Genomic DNA, 18,904 nt, shown 5'->3' with positions numbered 1-18,904 from the left:
TCCTTGTGGCCAAATTTGTTTAGGTCGACAGACGTGTAACCATGAATATCATGTTTGACATGTTTACGGTCAACCCATTGGCACATGAAGACCTTAATTCTTTTAGTATGATAATCTAGGACCCATATCTCTTGCAAAACCCCAAAATAAAAGTTTTGTCCATACGTCACCACGTCTTTTTTAATGTGCATGTCATCCGCCTCTACACCAACCCCGCTGTTCTGGTAAACTCTACCATCATGAGGTTTTGTACGAAATTCAAAACCGTTGATGTCGTACGAGTCGTATTTGTAAACGTTGCGGTGTGCTCCGTGTGCAATCCACTTTACGGTTTCCGATACAGAACCTGGGGAGCCCGCTAGCTCTCTTTCAACCTGAATTTCATTACAAGGATTAGATTTTTCACCTACATTTCAGGAACTATAAAAGAATTTTAAAAATTATAGAAGACTTAATAAATTGATCTACCTTGTCGTGTAACCAGTCACCAAATTTTAAAGTATGCTCCTTCTCCAGCAATGCTTGTCGTTTACCAGGCATTTGGTTTTTCAAAGAGGTCTTGTGTTGTCTGCAAGTAAGAGTATAATATATTTTGAATTAATATATATATATACATACATACATATTTATATATATATATATGCATATATTAATTTTGGGTGCGTTTGCTTAGCGTTTTAGGTTTTTAGCTTTGCTTTTTGCCTTTGAACGTCTAGCTTAACTACCGTGCGTTAAGGCATTAGCGTACAGTAACTGCACCCTATATATATTTATATATATATAATTTAGAGTATATATGTTAGTAATACTTACTCGATATACGGTGCTATTTCAGGCGTACTCTGCAGCACATAGAAATGTGCTCTCTTGAAAAGATCAGGAGAAACTTCAACTGATTTAACGCCTGTGACAGGAATTGTCTCCCCATTATCATCATGCTTATCATGTGGAATACCAACAGTACTCTTGATATTTTTTTGGTATTCGCTCAGAAACTCGATTGTTTCTTCCGCAAGTTCTCCTCAGCAATGCACCCTTCTGGATAAGTTTTGTTTCGCACATGCCCTTTGATAACCTTCATACACCTTTCAAAGGGATACATCCAACGAAAGCATGGTAGCCCACATAATTTATCTCTCTAAAAACTCCAAATCCTTTCTAGCTGCCAATCTGTCTTTTGTCCTACCTGGAATGTTCAGCAACGTCCCGACAATACTTTCTGCCACATTCTTTTCAACATGCATCAAATCAATACAATGTTGAAAAGGTAAATACTTCCAATAGCTGAGCCGTTGGTACCATATGTTGAACTTCTTCCAATATTGGGGCGGCGTTGTGTTATCCCTTTTTCTCTTACTCCCACTTAGGGATTCAGATCCCTTTCCCCATTCATTGTTAATGTTTTTGACCTCGTCGTATATCTCTTCCCCTTTCATAGGCTCTTTAGCAGTTATCATCTCCTCTTTTCCGTTGAACGTCTTTGTTTGTTTTCTGAAAGGGTGGTCATGTGATAAATACCTTCTGTGGGCAGCATAACTCTGCTCCTTTGTGTGATAAAGTCGAACACACTGAGTGTCGGCCCGACACACCACACAACCTTTGAATCCACTGTAAGGGCAACCACATAGTGTACCAAGAGCACGGTAATCATTAATCTTCCATAACACAACTGCACGTAGTGTAAACATTTCTTGTGTATATGCATCATATGTTGGCTCCCCGACCTCAAATAAAGATGCTAGATCGTCAATTAAAGGCTGTAAAAACACATCAATATTGTTTCCTGGCACTCCGGATATTAATAAGGAAAGCATGATGAATTTTCTTTTCATACACATCCAAGGTGGAAGGTTGTAAATGACTGCTAAAACAGGCCAGACACTATGGTTTCGGTTGCCTCTATGTACGTCGACCCCATAAGTGCAAATCCCTAGACGAAGATTTCTTGGATCGCTTCCGATGGTATCGGAGTACCTGTCATCTATGGCTTTCCTTGCTGGTGAATCTGATGGGTGGCGTAACACACTGGGTTTATTGGTACTCGTGGCGTGCCATGTTAAGTTCTCTGCTGTGGTCTTTGATTGAAAGAGGCGCTTGAATCGTGGAATAATGGGAAAGTACCACAGTACCTTAGCAGGCGTGTTTATGTAAGTTTTGTTAGTCTTCTTATCCACCTTCCACCTTGACTTGTTACAAACTGGACCACCAACACCAACATCTGAATCAACTGCATCACACAGATATAATAAGTTTAAAAGAACAGCAAAGTGTTTTAAGAGCGTTTTAATTATACTAATAATTAATTTAACCCAAATACCTTTTAGAGCAGCCACTGGACCACCAACACCAACACCAACACCAACATCTGAATCTTGTGTTTTAGGGACCACATTATTAGTGAATCTGTTTTCCCATTCACAACATCTAGCAAAGATATTCTCATTTGATGGATGTCTATCCTTTCCTTGACGGACCAACTCGTTGATCTCGGAGCAAATTTTATCAAATTTCTTCAACTTGTTATCCATTTCCTTATTCCAAGACTGTAAAAAGAAAATATAGTTTGGGTTAATTCAAAAACATTTTCAATTTATCCCAGCCAGTTGTAATAGAGTTAAATAATAGTCAACAAACACGATAGGCATTTGCAAACTTAAAGGTGAATAATCGCTTACATAATCATCCAAATCCTGTTCTGCTGTTTGATCGGCATTATCTGTTTCAGATGCACTTTGACCATCTGTTTTTTAATTACATATAATGTTGTATTACATAAAATGCATGTAGAGATAATAGATATGAGAGTTTTTTACAAGAAAATAACAAGTTTAATACCATGTTCTTGTTTTTCCTCAGCTGCAGTGTTTTCTTCAACTCCAGGCTTACTGGCAGTACTAACCGTCACAGCAGTAGTAGCAGCAGCAGCCGCAGCGGCAGTCTCATCAAGTCTCTTCCCGGCAACACTAACTGTCACATCAGCAGTATCAGCAACAGCAGCATCAACAGTCTCATCAAGTCCCTTCCCGGCAGCACTAACGGTCACAGCAGCAGCAGCCACATCAATCCCTTTCCCGTCAACACTAAACGTCACAGCAGCAGCAACAGCAACCTCAGTAGCATCTTCTTCTAAGGGACGACCATAATTCTCCAAGTATTTTTCCATCTTATTAAGAGTAGTTGTAGTTATGTAGTTGACTGCAGGCGTTGTGACGGGAGTCCCAAATGGACCTTATTTTTTCTGGTATTCATGCATGTACAACATCACAAGGAAGGTGATCGGACCATTGTATTGAACGTTGATACCTCTCCATTCTTCCTTTGTCGTTTTCAAGTTTTCAATAACATAGCTGCACCAGTCTATATTTGGAATATCGGAGGTTTTATCAATTGCGGCGATGAATCGTTGATTGACTGTTGTTGATTTTGTCACAAATCCTATATAGGTGTTGAACAACACAAGGAAATTAATCTTAAACTAAAAACCAACTCCTTGATCCGCGACCAGTTTGTCTTTCACATGCTTTATATTTATTCTTGCATTTGTCGGGAATTGATATTTGAACAAATTTGTAGTAACATCTTCCCCTAATCTTGGTTTATTCTTGCCTAAAACAGGAATCTTCCCCATTGGTATCCCCAACACTTCATGTACTTTTTGTGGTGTTATCTTAATAACACCGCTCCCAATGTTCAATTCATTTAAACGGTTATTATAGTTCATGAGCAACCAATGTCCCAAAGTTGTTGGAGTTTGGGTTACTTGAAGTCTTAACATTGACCCGAAACCCATTTCTTCTACACAAGTTTTTTGGGCAATGGTCATTGCCTTCACTGCATCAACAATATGAATAGGTGCACACATATTCATCAATTTTTTGTCTACAAATTCAACAAAAGGTTGTCCCCTCTCGGCTGGCTTATTTTCTTTAACGGCTCTCTTTTTCGGACGCTGAAAGTCCGGGCCAGAGGTGCTGGGTTCCACCTGTTTCCGCTTTGACAACAACCTGTCGATTTTTGTGTCAAGGTCTGAATCAGAATCTGCTTCCACAACATGTTTTGTTTTCCCCACTGGAGCAACTTTTTTAGTCTTCCTTTTATCAGTCTTGTTTTTTTCTTTAACGGCTCTCTTTTTCGGACGCCGAAAGTCCGGGCCAGAGGTGCTGTGTTCCACCTGTTTCCGCTTTGACAACAACCTGTCAATTTTTGTGTCAAGGTCTGAATCAGAGTCTGCTTCCACATCATGTTTTATTTTCCCCACCGGAGCAACTTTTTTAGTCTTCCTTTTATCAGTCTTGGTTTTTTCAACAATTGAATCACATACATACAATAAAACACGGGGGTAGGGGATAACAACACGAATCACAAGGAAACAGAAAACTCTTATCAAACATCACAATGATAAATTCTCATACCAAAGCCATAACACGCTAATCATACACTTGTAACATGCTTTAATATTATACATAGATTTAAAAAAACAAGGATATGTATTACAACAACAACAACACGCTTATCAAACGTATTAATACATAAGAAGATTCAAACAAATGCTTACATTTTAAGATTAAGTAAACCTAAAACACTAAAAATATCATAAAGTAACACCTGTTCCATCTTCATTTTGAGACCTATCGTGCTTTTGCTTCGTCCTTGGTTCCGTTTCTGAAGTAGATGAGTTAGGGTTCTTCATTTTGGTTCCGTTCCAGAAGTAGATGAGTTAGGGTTCTGAGAAATCGTGCTTGTACTTGTGCTTGTGCTTCACTGTAGAAATCGTCGACGGTTTTTAGGAATTTTGACTTACGAGGGTAGTTATTTGACTTTTTTAAAAGAAGGCGCGTGCTTTTAAATTATAATCATACAATAGTTATTTGACCCTTTTAAAAGAAGGCGCGTGCAAGGTGGTCATGATAGTGGTGGACGGTGGCGGAGGTGCGGTGGTTCGTGGTGGCGGATGTGTGGTGGTGGGTGGTGAGGTGGGCAGTGGGTGGTGGTGGCGGAGGTCGGTGGTGGTGGTGGTGGTAGTGGTGGTGGGTAGTGGTGGTGGGTAGTGGGTGGTGGTGGTGGATGGGTATAAATAAATGTGTATATATTTATATATAATATTAGTGGGTGGTGGTACGTGGTGGGTGGTGATAGAGTGTGGTTAGTGGTTGGTGCTGGGGGTCGTTGTGGCGAATGTGGGCGGTGGTGTGTAGTATGATTGCGGATATGTAATACATGAGACAATGACGGTGCTATCCCGTATGATGACCATGATGATTGGCCCAATTATGACAAGACGTTGCTAATATAACTACCTGGGTTGGTGGTGGTTATCATATTGATGCTGCTAACCTATATATACGGTTTGCTTACGCCAACCCATACGATGGCGACTGTAGCTCATACGACGAGCATAACGTCTATGATGATGATCACACATATATATGATGAGGACCAATTATATGTACCTATATGACAATACGCCACACGGGCGCCCACACACACACACACACACATATATATGTTGATGATAATGGTGACACCAATGTTTAATGACATGTAACCCGTATGATCGACGACGACCATGATAACGTATACGATGGTCATACTGATGGTAGCATGTACGACTGATGATGTCGTTTGATGACGACGACAATTCATAAGACGGTGCCGACAGTGATCGCAAATATTGGGCGTTTTGTTTATGATAACCCATACGATGTTGACTACATCCCCTACATGGCAATCGGATGATGATGATGATGATGCTGATGCTGATGATGATGATGATGGAGATGTGTGACGATGATGACGACACTGATAGCGAGATATATGTTTGAGCCCTTATGATCAACGCCGACTACGATAGCCTATACAATGACCACGTTGATTACCCGCATGTCTGATGATGATGCCGTTTCATGGTGATGGTGATCGATGATTATGATGATGATAACCACTATAATACATGATAACGATGATAACTTTATGATGTTGATCATCATCATAACACATATGGTGATGATGATAACCTAGAAGATGATAATGATACAAAACTACATATTTGAAATGATAACACTAGAATGTTATGAGCCTCTCTATTACGAAGTTGTAAATCATATCCAGAAAATCTTACTAACGGTTAAGATAATACTTCAATAATGGTAAAATTTTAAATTTATTTAAAAAATACGATTTATTAAACGAACTCCTCTTATAACAAAATTTAATACCGGAATGTTAATAAAAAAAACTAAAAGTAAATGTTTTTATAATATTTTTAAAAAGTTATAAAACAAAAAACCAAAATATATAAATAATTAAACGTGTCGAAATAAATGAAACCTAAATTCAAAACCTTTTTAACTTCAAAACCCTTTTAACTTCAAAACCCTAAATCGACTTCTACTTCGCTTTACTGTAATTTGTAGACATCGCTTATCGAGTTAAGAACATAAAAATGCCACGTCTCAATAATGGAGTTAAGTTCCTGGTAGATATCGACAACGATTCCATGAGTAGGATGGTATGTTAATGTTATCGCTTAATTTTTTTATGAAACATTTTATAGTTTTGCAACATATACATTCTAAGAACATTTTTTGTGTTACTTATAGCTCATTCCTAAAGCTGTTCAACCAATGTTTGCTGACATGAAATCGAATACCGGCTGTTGTTTGATACGATCAAAGTGGTAGAACGTTTTCTGTTGTTATAATCAAAGTACTTGATGACTTTTATTTTGGAACCGGTTGGACTGAATTAATCAGATAATGTTGTATAGAAGCTGGAACATATGTTGTTTTTGAGATTAAACCAAGATGTATGTTGAATATGTTTACTTTCAAAAGAAGCGTAAATGATCAATCCGGTACTATGATATGTATTCCAGTCAGAAACAGACACGTCCATTACTTGGTAAGTTTTAATTTATGTTTCTAATGATTGTTTACAAATTCAAATGTCCTTTAATTAACATGTTTAATAGGATTTCCCTGAGTGGTACGTGATTCAAGAATTTGGTGACAATTACATGAATTCGCTTTTCGAGCTTATTGCTCCAGATAGATATATGTTTAAAGTTTCATGTCTTAGGGATGGAATGGGTTGTAGGCTAGAGGATGGATGGAATGAGGTTTTTAAACAAACCAACTTGAAAGGTGGCTCGTTTGTTGTTTTTGAAATCATATCAGATAAGACATTTCATATTAATGTCTTTCATGAAGATGACATAGAATTTATCCTTCCTGGTCCAAATCAGCTGTTTCTCAACTATCAATCAAGCAATCAGGGTAGTTCCTCCCAAAACCCATTTCATCTTGATGAGCAAGATGATGACTCTAAAATCGTCTTCCACATGAACGTCACCAAGAAATTGGTAAATTGAATTTTTAAATTTCTTTTTTATTTACAAGTATATTTGAAATTTGCTTTTCACAGCGTCTTCTGGGTCACATTGCTACCAAGATTGATGCCTATGATGGAATGCCAATCACTTTGGTCAATCCCGAAGGTCGTAAAAATAAAATGAGACTTCATGGTGAACTGTCGGACCTGAACTTCAGATATCGGTTACCAAAATGGAAAATTTTCAAGGTGGAAAATGATATACAGATTGGTGATAAGTGCAGATTTGAATATGACTTCAATGAAGCTACTTTGTTAGTTTCAAAAGTTGATTAGTGATTTGATGATGTTTGAAACATTTAGGAAATATTTGGTGACGTGTTTGGAACATTTGTGATTTGGTTATTTGTATATGTATGGTTGTTGTATTGATACACTTTTTAGTTTATTGTGTTGAATGTTGGTTGGTTAATTAGCTTTTAAATGCTTTAATTTTTATAGTTTCTTGTATCATCTATTTTGTTATTCACTCTTAATTTTGTTTCATGGAATGTATTGTAATGGTGCCTTTTGAATGAAAAATTGTAATGAATGGTAATTATGGTTAAATCTAAAAATAAAACAAAAAACACTTTGTTAAAAAACACTATTACGCTTGTCACGCGCTAATGTATATAAACATATATAAATATCCTAATACACAATACACGCTTATCCAACCATATTATGGCAAAGTGCCTATTTTCAGCCACAGGTTCACTGCCAATAATTAATCTATTGGTTCTTAATTAAAAGGGAGGCAAAACTCAAAAAACTCCAAAATATTGGCTCCAAACATTCAAAAACTCCAAATTTCATTTAACACTCCAAAAATCAAGTTACACTCTAAATTATTAAAAATTTTCCACTTCACAAATCAGCCAAATTATTAAAAGAACAATCGAAGATGAAGCTTGTCACACCCGGCCCTGAGCGGCGGAAACAGCCGGGCGCGCACGAGTGGGGATTGATACTTAAGCACGGGCCATTGCAAAACATTCAAAGATTTTCATTGCGCATGAAATGTTTAATACAAATACATTACATTGATTAAGATTACAAAAAAAAAACATCCAAGTATAAAACTGAAGATTTCCTCGCCATATCCCCTTGCGCGGCGGGTAACCGTGCGCATCGAGGGGATAAAACCAAAATCTTCCAAAAAGCTTGTTTTAGATGTTCAGCGTGTGGTGCTCTAAGTGTGACTCCATGCGCTACCTAGTTATCTCCTGAAAGACACGTAAAAACATTTGAATCAGTATAAACTGAGTGAGTTCACAAGTTTTAGTAACTTGATAAATCGTATTGCATCATAATCATTCTGAAACATAATTCTGTTAGCATCATTAAAACACATGCTTGGTAAAACATAGTTCTATCAACATATTCTGATAAAATCATTCCGCGGGTTACGCGCGAACATTTCTGGGAACTGTGCTCGTCTGTGTAAGTGGCGCTGCCACTACGAGCTAAAATAACGTAATACCGTCCCGCGGGTTACGCGCGGACACTTCTGGAAAACTGTGCTCGTCTGTGTAAGTGGCGCTGCCACTACGAGCGAATATATGCTGTAATACCGTCCCGCGGGTTACGCGCGGACGTTGTGCCGGAAAACAAGGCGCTCGTCTGCGTAAGAGGAGCGACCTCTACGAGCGGGCTTAATCCCATAGTACTGCCCCGTGACATGCTAGGCACTCGTCTGTGTAAGAGGTGCGACCCCTACGAGTGGGCGGATCAAACCAGCAGTCCCTACCCTTAGAGTTCCAATGGTAAAGTGATCACTTACTCGAATCTGGTGCACTATCATCGAAAAACCATAGATAACTGTTCGCATTGCTCATCATGAAACATAACTTAAACACGTAATCGTTTGCTTAGCTTGTAAGTATACCATGATAAAACATTATTTAAGTACGTGTCCCTCGCCCCGAAAACAGTTTAAAATAGTGAAAACAGTGAAAATGGGGCTGTGAGACTCACCTGTGGTTCTTGTTAAGGGATTAATCGAGATTCGGGTTTTCTTGGTGTTGGCCTCGGAATCGAAGGTCTAGAATACGATTAAATAACAAATATATATATTAAGATCAAGATATAAGGGTTGGAAAGTAGATCTCAAGGTTATAATCTCGGCTTACCTAGTAACAGGATCGGAGCTGGAAACAATGGATGCTTGGGAAAAGATTAGTGCAAGTTTGTAGTTCTTTGAAGTGTGTTTTGGGTGATAATTTAGGCTACAAATTTATAGGCAAACTCAAGGGAACATAATCCCTTGCTTTAGGGAATTGTAATCTTTTGAAATGATGATAAGGTATGGAAATTATTATTATTTATTAAAAAGAGTAGAAAAGTAGATTAAAGATTCTGATTTGATATGGACAGGACATGCAGGGCTGTGGTTGGTGAGAGTGGGTGGCTGGCAGTTGACTTTTACAGTTTTGCTTTTTCAGTGCTTTAGACAGTGTACAGTAAAAAGTAGAAGTTTTCTGAAACACGCAACCGCCCTCTTTTGGGCGGGGACAATTTCCTTAAATCTGATCATTTTGACTAAGTGTTCTGCGCGTATAACTTGGTGCGCATAGCTTCCTGCGTGTAGAACATTTCTTTGCTGCGGGTAGGTGCGTAACCTTCTCGCAGTTAGGGACATTTGAGTTTCATTTGTAGATTCTCCAGGTGGTTTTGGTATTTCAACATAGTGATCAGTCATGTTGAAGTCAATTCCATCCTGGAGCTTCAAACTAGCTCTCAACGTTCCCGCCATGCGGGTAGGTTAGTTCCCTTCCGCACGCGCATAAACGATGTAGGATGCACCCGCCTTAGCATCATGCGGGATGGTCAACCCATAGACAACATAACGTTTAAGTTACATGAAAACATAAGGCCAAAACGTTCACGCATGGCGCATATAACATATGCTCACGCTGGTTCTTAACATGGTGCGCTCGCGCAGGGCGCACATAACACATGCACGCGCTGACTAACATGGCGCGCTCGCGCAGGGCAAACATAAATGTCCGCGCTGATTCTAACATATTCTCGCGCCGGGCGCACATAATGTGCCCGCGCTGATTCTTAACATAGCGCGCTCGCGCAGGGCGCACATAACAAATGCACGCGCTGACTAACATGGCGCGCATAATATTTACAATCACCTAATTATTAGGTTGATTACTTAGTTTAAGGGGTTGGGAATTTACCGGGTGTCACATTCTCCCCTCGTTAAACGAATTTCGTCCCGAAATTTAGGAGACGTTGCTGGCAGAAGCCATATTCTGAAAGAGGTGTGGGTATTTTATGCGCATCTGATCTTCTCTTTCCCAAGTGAATTCAGGCCCACGCCTTGAGTTCCATTGAACTTTTACCAACTTGATTCTGCTTCTGCGCAACCTTTGTTCTTTCCAATCGGTTACTGCTATAGGCTCTTCTACGAAGTGCAGCTGTTTGTCAATATGAATTTCTTCCACCGGTAAAATCAACGTTTCGTCAGATAAACATTTCTTGAGGTTGGATACATGAAACGTATCATGAACTCCACTGAGTTCGGCGGGTAGACGGAGTTTATAAGCAACTGGACCGATCCTCTCCAGGATCTCAAATGGTCCAATGTAGCGCGGATTTAGCTTTCCTCGCTTACCGAAACGGGGGACTCCCTTCCATGGAGAGACTTTCAAAAGTACTTTATCCCCTACTTGAAACTCCAACGGTTTCCTTCTCATATCAGCATAACTTTTCTGTCTGTCGCGTGCTGCCTTAAGGCGATCCCTTATCTGAAAAATCTTGTCTGTTGTTTCTTGGATCACTTCTGGACCAGTCATTTGCTTGTCGCCCACTTCAGCCCAACACAGTGGGGATCTACACTTGCGCCCATATAAAGCTTCGAACGGCGCAGCCTTAATGCTTGTGTGATAACTGTTATTGTAAGAAAATTCAACCAACGGGAGGTGGGTATCCCAACTACCTCCAAAATCGATCGCGCACGCGCGCAGCATATCTTCCAATGTCTGGATCGTTCGTTCACTTTGTCCATCCGTTTGGGGGTGATAAGCCGTACTCATGTCCAGTCGAGTACCTAACCCCTCTTGTAATGATCTCCAAAACCTTGAGGTGAACCGACTATCTCTATCAGAAATGATGGACACTGGGACTCCATGTTTTGAAACTACTTCTCGAATATATAGTCGGGCTAACCTTTCCATTTTATCAGTTTCTTTAATCGGCAGGAAGTGTGCTGACTTAGTTAGCCGATCTACAATAACCCATATCGTGTCATAACCCCCAGGTGTCCTTGGTAGTTTGGTGATGAAGTCCATAGAGATTTGTTCCCACTTCCACATGGGAATTTCTGGCTGCTGAAGCAACCCCGATGGTTTCTGGTATTCAGCCTTTACTTTTGAACACGTCAGGCACTTACTGACATACATCGCGATGGCGCCTTTAAGATTGGGCCACCAATACAGCGTTTTAACATCTTGGTACATCTTGTCTGCGCCAGGATGTACGGAATATCGCGTCTTGTGAGCTTCGTTTAATACCTGCTCGCGCAATCCTCCCTTGAGAGGGACCCATATGCGGTTGGCAAAATATCGAGTGTTGTTCCCTTTAAGTTCCAAATTCTTAATCATACCCCCAAGGCATTCGTTTTTAACAAACTCTGGTTTCAAGGCTTCTTGCTGAGCGTCTCGGATGCGGGTAGAGAGATCTGCGTGAATGGTCAACCTTAGAGCCTTGACTCGTAGCGTTTTTATTCGCTCCTTTCTGCTTAGCGCGTCTGCTACCACATTCGCTTTCCCCGGATGATACTTGATCTCGCAATCATAATTATTCAACAATTCAACCCATCTTCGTTGCCTCATGTTTAATTCCTTCTGATCGAATATATGTTGGAGGCTCTTATGATCCGTAAAGATTACACATTTCGTACCGTAGAGGTAATGGCGCCAAATCTTTAGCGCGAAGACAACAGCTCCAAGTTCTAAATCATGCGTTGTGTAGTTCTTCTCATTGGTCTTAAGTTGGCGCGAGGCATACGCTATAACTTTGTCTCGCTGCATAAGGACACATCCGAGTCCCTGGTGTGAAGCGTCGCAGTAAACAACGATGTCATCTGTCCCCTCGGGCAGGGATAAGATTGGCGCACTACATAACTTCTGTTTCAACATTTGAAATGCCGCTTCCTGATTCTTGCCCCAAATAAACGCCTTGTCTTTCTGAGTTAGCGCGGTCAGAGGTAGAGCTATCTTGGAGAAGTTCTCAATGAAGCGTCGATAGTAGCCAGCTAGTCCAAGGAATTGCCTCACCTCAGTTGGGGTTTTTGGCGCTTCCCAGTTTTCGATGGCTTTAACCTTAGAAGGATCGACGTGTATTCCTTTCTCGTTTACAACGTGACCGAGAAAGTGAACTTCTCTAAGCCAAAACTCGCACTTGGAAAACTTTGCATACAACTTTTCTTTCCTTAACAATTCTAAAATCATTCTCAGGTGTTGCTCATGCTCGGACTTGGTTCGAGAGTAAATCAAAATATCATCTATAAACACAATCACAAACTTGTCCAAGTATGGTTTGCACACACGGTTCATCAGATCCATGAATATAGCTGGCGCATTAGTTAGCCCGAAAGGCATCACTAAGAACTCATAATGGCCATATCTGGTTCGGAAGGCTGTCTTTGGTGCGTCTTCCTCATGGACCCTAAGTTGGTGGTATCCTGACCGTAGATCTATCTTCGAATAATAACTGGATCCCTGCAACTGGTCAAATAAGTCGTCAATCCTCGGTAAGGGGTACCGATTTTTGACTGTCAGCTTGTTCAGCTCCCTGTAGTCAATACACATCCGGAACGAACCATCCTTCTTCTTTACAAACAGTACTGGAGCTCCCCAAGGTGAAAAGCTTGGGCGTATGAAACCCTTATCCAATAGTTCCTGTAACTGATTGGATAGCTCTTGCATCTCAGATGGAGCTAAGCGATAAGGCGCTCGAGCTACTGGCGCAGCTCCTGGGACCAAATCAATACGAAACTCGACTTGTCGCGGCGGCGGCAATCCGGGCAGATCTTCAGGAAAAACTTCTGGAAATTCGCGCACTACTGGTAAGTCTTCAATTCTTCGCTCATCTCCTTTCTCTACTACATGCGCCAGGAAGGCGTAGCACCCTTTCCTTAGGCACTTACGCGCCTTTAGGCATGAAATCAGTTTTGTCGCAACTCCCCTTCTTTCCCCTTGAATCATCAAAGTTTCTCCGTTCAACAGTGGAATCCGAACCTGCTTCTCATGACAAACAATCTCCGCGAGATTTTCGACCAACCAATCCATACCTACGACAATATCGAAACTTCCCAAATCTATTGACAATAAGTTTATATTGAACTCATGACCTCCCATGACTAACACACATTGCTCAGTCCTTTCATTCGCGCATAACTGCCTACCATTGGCTAGTTCTATAGTATAAGGTTTGTCTAGCCTACTGGTCGCTAAGCCCAGGGAGTTTTTAAACTCATGGGATATAAAACTTAGGTCAGCGCCAGTATCAAATAAGACAGATGCATAATGACCGTTAAGCAAAAACGTACCGGTTACCACATTCGGCTCTTCCTTTGCCTCACCCGCGCCGATCACAAAAGCTCTCCCGCGAGCTTGGTTTCCTTTCTGTGGGCAATCCCGACTGAAGTGTCCAGGCTTCCCGCATGCGTAGCAGTTGTCATTGGCTCCAGCTTCTTTAGCACGGCAATTCACCGTCTTGTGTCCTGGTCTGCCACATTTGGCGCACGTGACGTTCGCGCATTCGCCTTCGTGGTGATACTTGCATTTGTTGCACCATGGGTAAGGCCCGCTGTATCCTTTCCTTGATGGTTCCGCGGCTTGAATCGCGTAAACCCTTGTGCTTTCCTGCTTCTTGGGCGGTGGCTGCTTGAAGTCTGATCCTCGGTGGGAGTTCCATTTCCTCTTGGAGTCAGAGGTTCGCTGCTCGTTCAAGCGAGCAGTCAACATACCCGCACGAATCGTATCCCTTGTAAGGGTGATGGCTCGCGCAACCGCCTCGTCAAAGGTCGGAGGTGCGGCGGCGTTGAGCGGGACTCTAACGACAGGTGGTAACCCAAAGATGTACCTCTCGATTTTCTTTTCTTCTGTGTTTGCCATGTCTGGCACCAGCTGGCAAAGCTCGTTGAAACGATTGGTGTAGGCATCGATGTCCGTTCCTACCATGGTGTGGTTCCAGAATTCTTGTTGCAAGCTCTGAATTTCTGCGCGAGAGCAGAACTTTCTCATCAACATTTCTTTCAATTCTTCCCAGGTCTTGTGAAGAGCAACTTCTCGCCCCAAAGTCTTTACTTGGAGCTTCCACCAAGACGAAGCTGCTTCTTGGAACATGCAGGTCGCGTAAAGGACCTTCTGGTTTTCACTACATCCGCTGATGGAGAGAACTGTCTCCATCTTGTCAATCCAATTGTAGAGCCCAATGGCTCCTTCGGTGCCTTTGAACGGCCAAGGCCTACAGGCCATGAATGTTTTATAGGAGCAACCTTTGTCCAAGGCTCCTGATTCGGGTTCTGGGGTCTCGTTCTCTTGGCGACCCTGACTAGATTCGGCCTTGCTGGCCTCATGCGTTGCAATCGCCTGCGCGATTATTTCTGCGAGCTCCTCGGGTGTCATGGTAATTCCCTTGGCTCTGGTTGGAGGCATTCTTTTCATAAAAAAAAAAGAAAATACAACAAACTTAGCGCATGTACTCAGAGCACATAATGTTCTTATCTCTAGACACTGTGACCCGTGTTCCTAAGTGCGTGTGTGATTTTTCTTTTGAAAATATTCTTTGAAAAATATTTCATGCGATTCCCCAAAGGTTATAGTCTAGGTTAAAAACTTCTTTTCCTAGTTCGCTATAACCTGGCTCTGATACCAATCTGTCACACCCGGCCCTGAGCGGCGGAAACAGCCGGGCGCGCACGAGTGGGGATTGATACTTAAGCACGGGCCATTGCAAAACATTCAAAGATTTTCATTGCGCATGAAATGTTTAATACAAATACATTACATTGATTAAGATTACAAAAAAAAAACATCCAAGTATAAAACTGAAGATTTCCTCGCCATATCCCCTTGCGCGGCGGGTAACCGTGCGCATCGAGGGGATAAAACCAAAATCTTCCAAAAAGCTTGTTTTAGATGTTCAGCGTGTGGTGCTCTAAGTGTGACTCCATGCGCTACCTAGTTATCTCCTGAAAGACACGTAAAAACATTTGAATCAGTATAAACTGAGTGAGTTCACAAGTTTTAGTAACTTGATAAATCGTATTGCATCATAATCATTCTGAAACATAATTCTGTTAGCATCATTAAAACACATGCTTGGTAAAACATAGTTCTATCAACATATTCTGATAAAATCGTTCCGCGGGTTACGCGCGAACATTTCTGGGAACTGTGCTCGTCTGTGTAAGTGGCGCTGCCACTACGAGCTAAAATAACGTAATACCGTCCCGCGGGTTACGCGCGGACACTTCTGGAAAACTGTGCTCGTCTGTGTAAGTGGCGCTGCCACTACGAGCGAATATATGCTGTAATACCGTCCCGCGGGTTACGCGCGGACGTTGTGCCGGAAAACAAGGCGCTCGTCTGCGTAAGAGGAGCGACCTCTACGAGCGGGCTTAATCCCATAGTACTGCCCCGTGACATGCTAGGCACTCGTCTGTGTAAGAGGTGCGACCCCTACGAGTGGGCGGATCAAACCAGCAGTCCCTACCCTTAGAGTTCCAATGGTAAAGTGATCACTTACTCGAATCTGGTGCACTATCATCGAAAAACCATAGATAACTGTTCGCATTGCTCATCATGAAACATAACTTAAACACGTAATCGTTTGCTTAGCTTGTAAGTATACCATGATAAAACATTATTTAAGTACGTGTCCCTCGCCCCGAAAACAGTTTAAAATAGTGAAAACAGTGAAAATGGGGCTGTGAGACTCACCTGTGGTTCTTGTTAAGGGATTAATCGAGATTCGGGTTTTCTTGGTGTTGGCCTCGGAATCGAAGGTCTAGAATACGATTAAATAACAAATATATATATTAAGATCAAGATATAAGGGTTGGAAAGTAGATCTCAAGGTTATAATCTCGGCTTACCTAGTAACAGGATCGGAGCTGGAAACAATGGATGCTTGGGAAAAGATTAGTGCAAGTTTGTAGTTCTTTGAAGTGTGTTTTGGGTGATAATTTAGGCTACAAATTTATAGGCAAACTCAAGGGAACATAATCCCTTGCTTTAGGGAATTGTAATCTTTTGAAATGATGATAAGGTATGGAAATTATTATTATTTATTAAAAAGAGTAGAAAAGTAGATTAAAGATTCTGATTTGATATGGACAGGACATGCAGGGCTGTGGTTGGTGAGAGTGGGTGGCTGGCAGTTGACTTTTACAGTTTTGCTTTTTCAGTGCTTTAGACAGTGTACAGTAAAAAGTAGAAGTTTTCTGAAACACGCAACCGCCCTCTTTTGGGCGGGGACAATTTCCTTAAATCTGATCATTTTGACTAAGTGTTCTGCGCGTATAACTTGGTGCGCATAGCTTCCTGCGTGTAGAACATTTCTTTGCTGCGGGTAGGTGCGTAACCTTCTCGCAGTTAGGGACATTTGAGTTTCATTTGTAGATTCTCCAGGTGGTTTTGGTATTTCAACATAGTGATCAGTCATGTTGAAGTCAATTCCATCCTGGAGCTTCAAACTAGCTCTCAACGTTCCCGCCATGCGGGTAGGTTAGTTCCCTTCCGCACGCGCATAAACGATGTAGGATGCACCCGCCTTAGCATCATGCGGGATGGTCAACCCATAGACAACATAACGTTTAAGTTACATGAAAACATAAGGCCAAAACGTTCACGCATGGCGCATATAACATATGCTCACGCTGGTTCTTAACATGGTGCGCTCGCGCAGGGCGCACATAACACATGCACGCGCTGACTAACATGGCGCGCTCGCGCAGGGCAAACATAAATGTCCGCGCTGATTCTAACATATTCTCGCGCCGGGCGCACATAATGTGCCCGCGCTGATTCTTAACATAGCGCGCTCGCGCAGGGCGCACATAACAAATGCACGCGCTGACTAACATGGCGCGCATAATATTTACAATCACCTAATTATTAGGTTGATTACTTAGTTTAAGGGGTTGGGAATTTACCGGGTGTCACAAAGCTTATAGATGAAAGAATCGAAGAAGAACATGTTTTATACTCCGATGAGGAAGCCAACTACGACGACGACGCTCAATCAGACGACACTGAAGGCTACTCTAGCGAGGAAGCCAACGACGACGACGGTCAACCGGACGAGGTTATAGGGACGATGGTTATCGAACCCCTCAACAGTTTTGCTACTACGAAAAAACCTACAAGGGGGGTGACGAGGCTACCTAAGCTGTGTACCCAATATGCAAACTCTGGTGGTGTCAAACTGGCAGTGGAGTTTGATAATCTGGGTAGGTTCACTGGCCAAAACAGATCAAAGTTTGCAAGTTTTTTAGGGGATGTTGTAAGGGAAATAGTTGGCTTGAGACATTTAAGTTGGAGGGAGGTCACGAAGGAGCTTAGAGATAAACTGTGGGAACAAATAACGGTTATTCTTTATTTCTATTTGTGCATTTTATATTTTGAGATGTAATTTACCTTTACTGTATTATATTATGCAGAAATATTTTGAGATTGAGGATTGTTGCAGGCCTTCTGTGATGAATCGGCTCGGACACTTTCTTCGGGATTTCAGAAGAAAAATGTATGCCAAATACATTATGCCGAACATCGGTAAACCTCTGAAGCTGAAGGCGATACCCAAGGGATACAGGACGATGATCAGGCAAGAAGACTGGGATCGCTTCGTTGAGTACACACAATCAGAGAAGTTTCAGGTATAAATCCTCTACTCTGCAAACGTAGATTGATCGACTATATATGGTTTATGTTTTTTGTTTAAATATAATGAAATGATTATAATGTGTGGTTGAAGAAAAAATCGGCTTCATCAAAGGGAACTCGAGCAAAGAATGTTTTTGATCATCACATGGGACGAGGGGGTTATACCTACCTTTGAGAGAAACTGGTAATCACCGTCAGCTGCTTTCTCTCTAGTTTAATGATTTGTTGGTTATGTGTCTAACGTATGACCGTCATCTGCTTTCTCTTGAATATTTTACAAGGTCAAAAAGAAGGAAATTGAACCGGATGAGATCCCTGGCCATGCATTAATGTGGATGAAAGGAAGGGAGGACAAAGATGGTGCATACAAGAATGCTGTTGTCGAAGGCGTGGCAACCAAATTAGTATGTTTTAGTATTAAACTTTTTAAATCATGTTAAAGTTAATTCATTGCCTTATATTGGTGTTAAAAAACTTGAGTCTGTATAACTTGTCTCAACACTTTATGTGGATACATAAGCGTGTTACAAGTGTATTAGAATATTTGTTTTCTTGCAGGTTGAGCATGAGGAGCAGATCGCCTCCGGAGCCCTGGCACTTCAACCGTGCACAGATACCGTCACCTT

The 18,904-nt window shown here is 41.4% G+C and overlaps 2 long non-coding RNA genes across 2 annotated transcripts; both read left to right on the top strand.

Annotated features, from left to right (window-relative positions):
• The first annotated feature begins 4,099 nt into the window (after positions 1 to 4,099).
• LOC143533108 (uncharacterized) lies at positions 4,100 to 4,996 on the top strand. The gene is made up of 3 exons (XR_013135297.1): positions 4,100 to 4,242; positions 4,291 to 4,901; positions 4,974 to 4,996. It is a non-coding gene; the product is annotated as an uncharacterized LOC143533108 (long non-coding RNA).
• Positions 4,997 to 5,347: 351 nt separating this feature from the next.
• Positions 5,348 to 5,799, top strand: LOC143533107 (uncharacterized). Its single transcript, XR_013135296.1, has 2 exons — positions 5,348 to 5,617; positions 5,660 to 5,799. It is a non-coding gene; the product is annotated as an uncharacterized LOC143533107 (long non-coding RNA).
• Positions 5,800 to 18,904: the final 13,105 nt, after the last annotated feature.

Source organism: Bidens hawaiensis, unplaced genomic scaffold (genome assembly GCF_021521415.1).
Source record: "Bidens hawaiensis isolate Kalapana, Puna unplaced genomic scaffold, B.hawaiensis_p1.1 tig00009618_1, whole genome shotgun sequence".
Taxonomy (NCBI): Eukaryota; Viridiplantae; Streptophyta; class Magnoliopsida; order Asterales; family Asteraceae; genus Bidens; species Bidens hawaiensis.
Note: the sequence above shows the minus strand (reverse complement) of the source record. Positions and strands in the feature narration are given on the sequence as shown.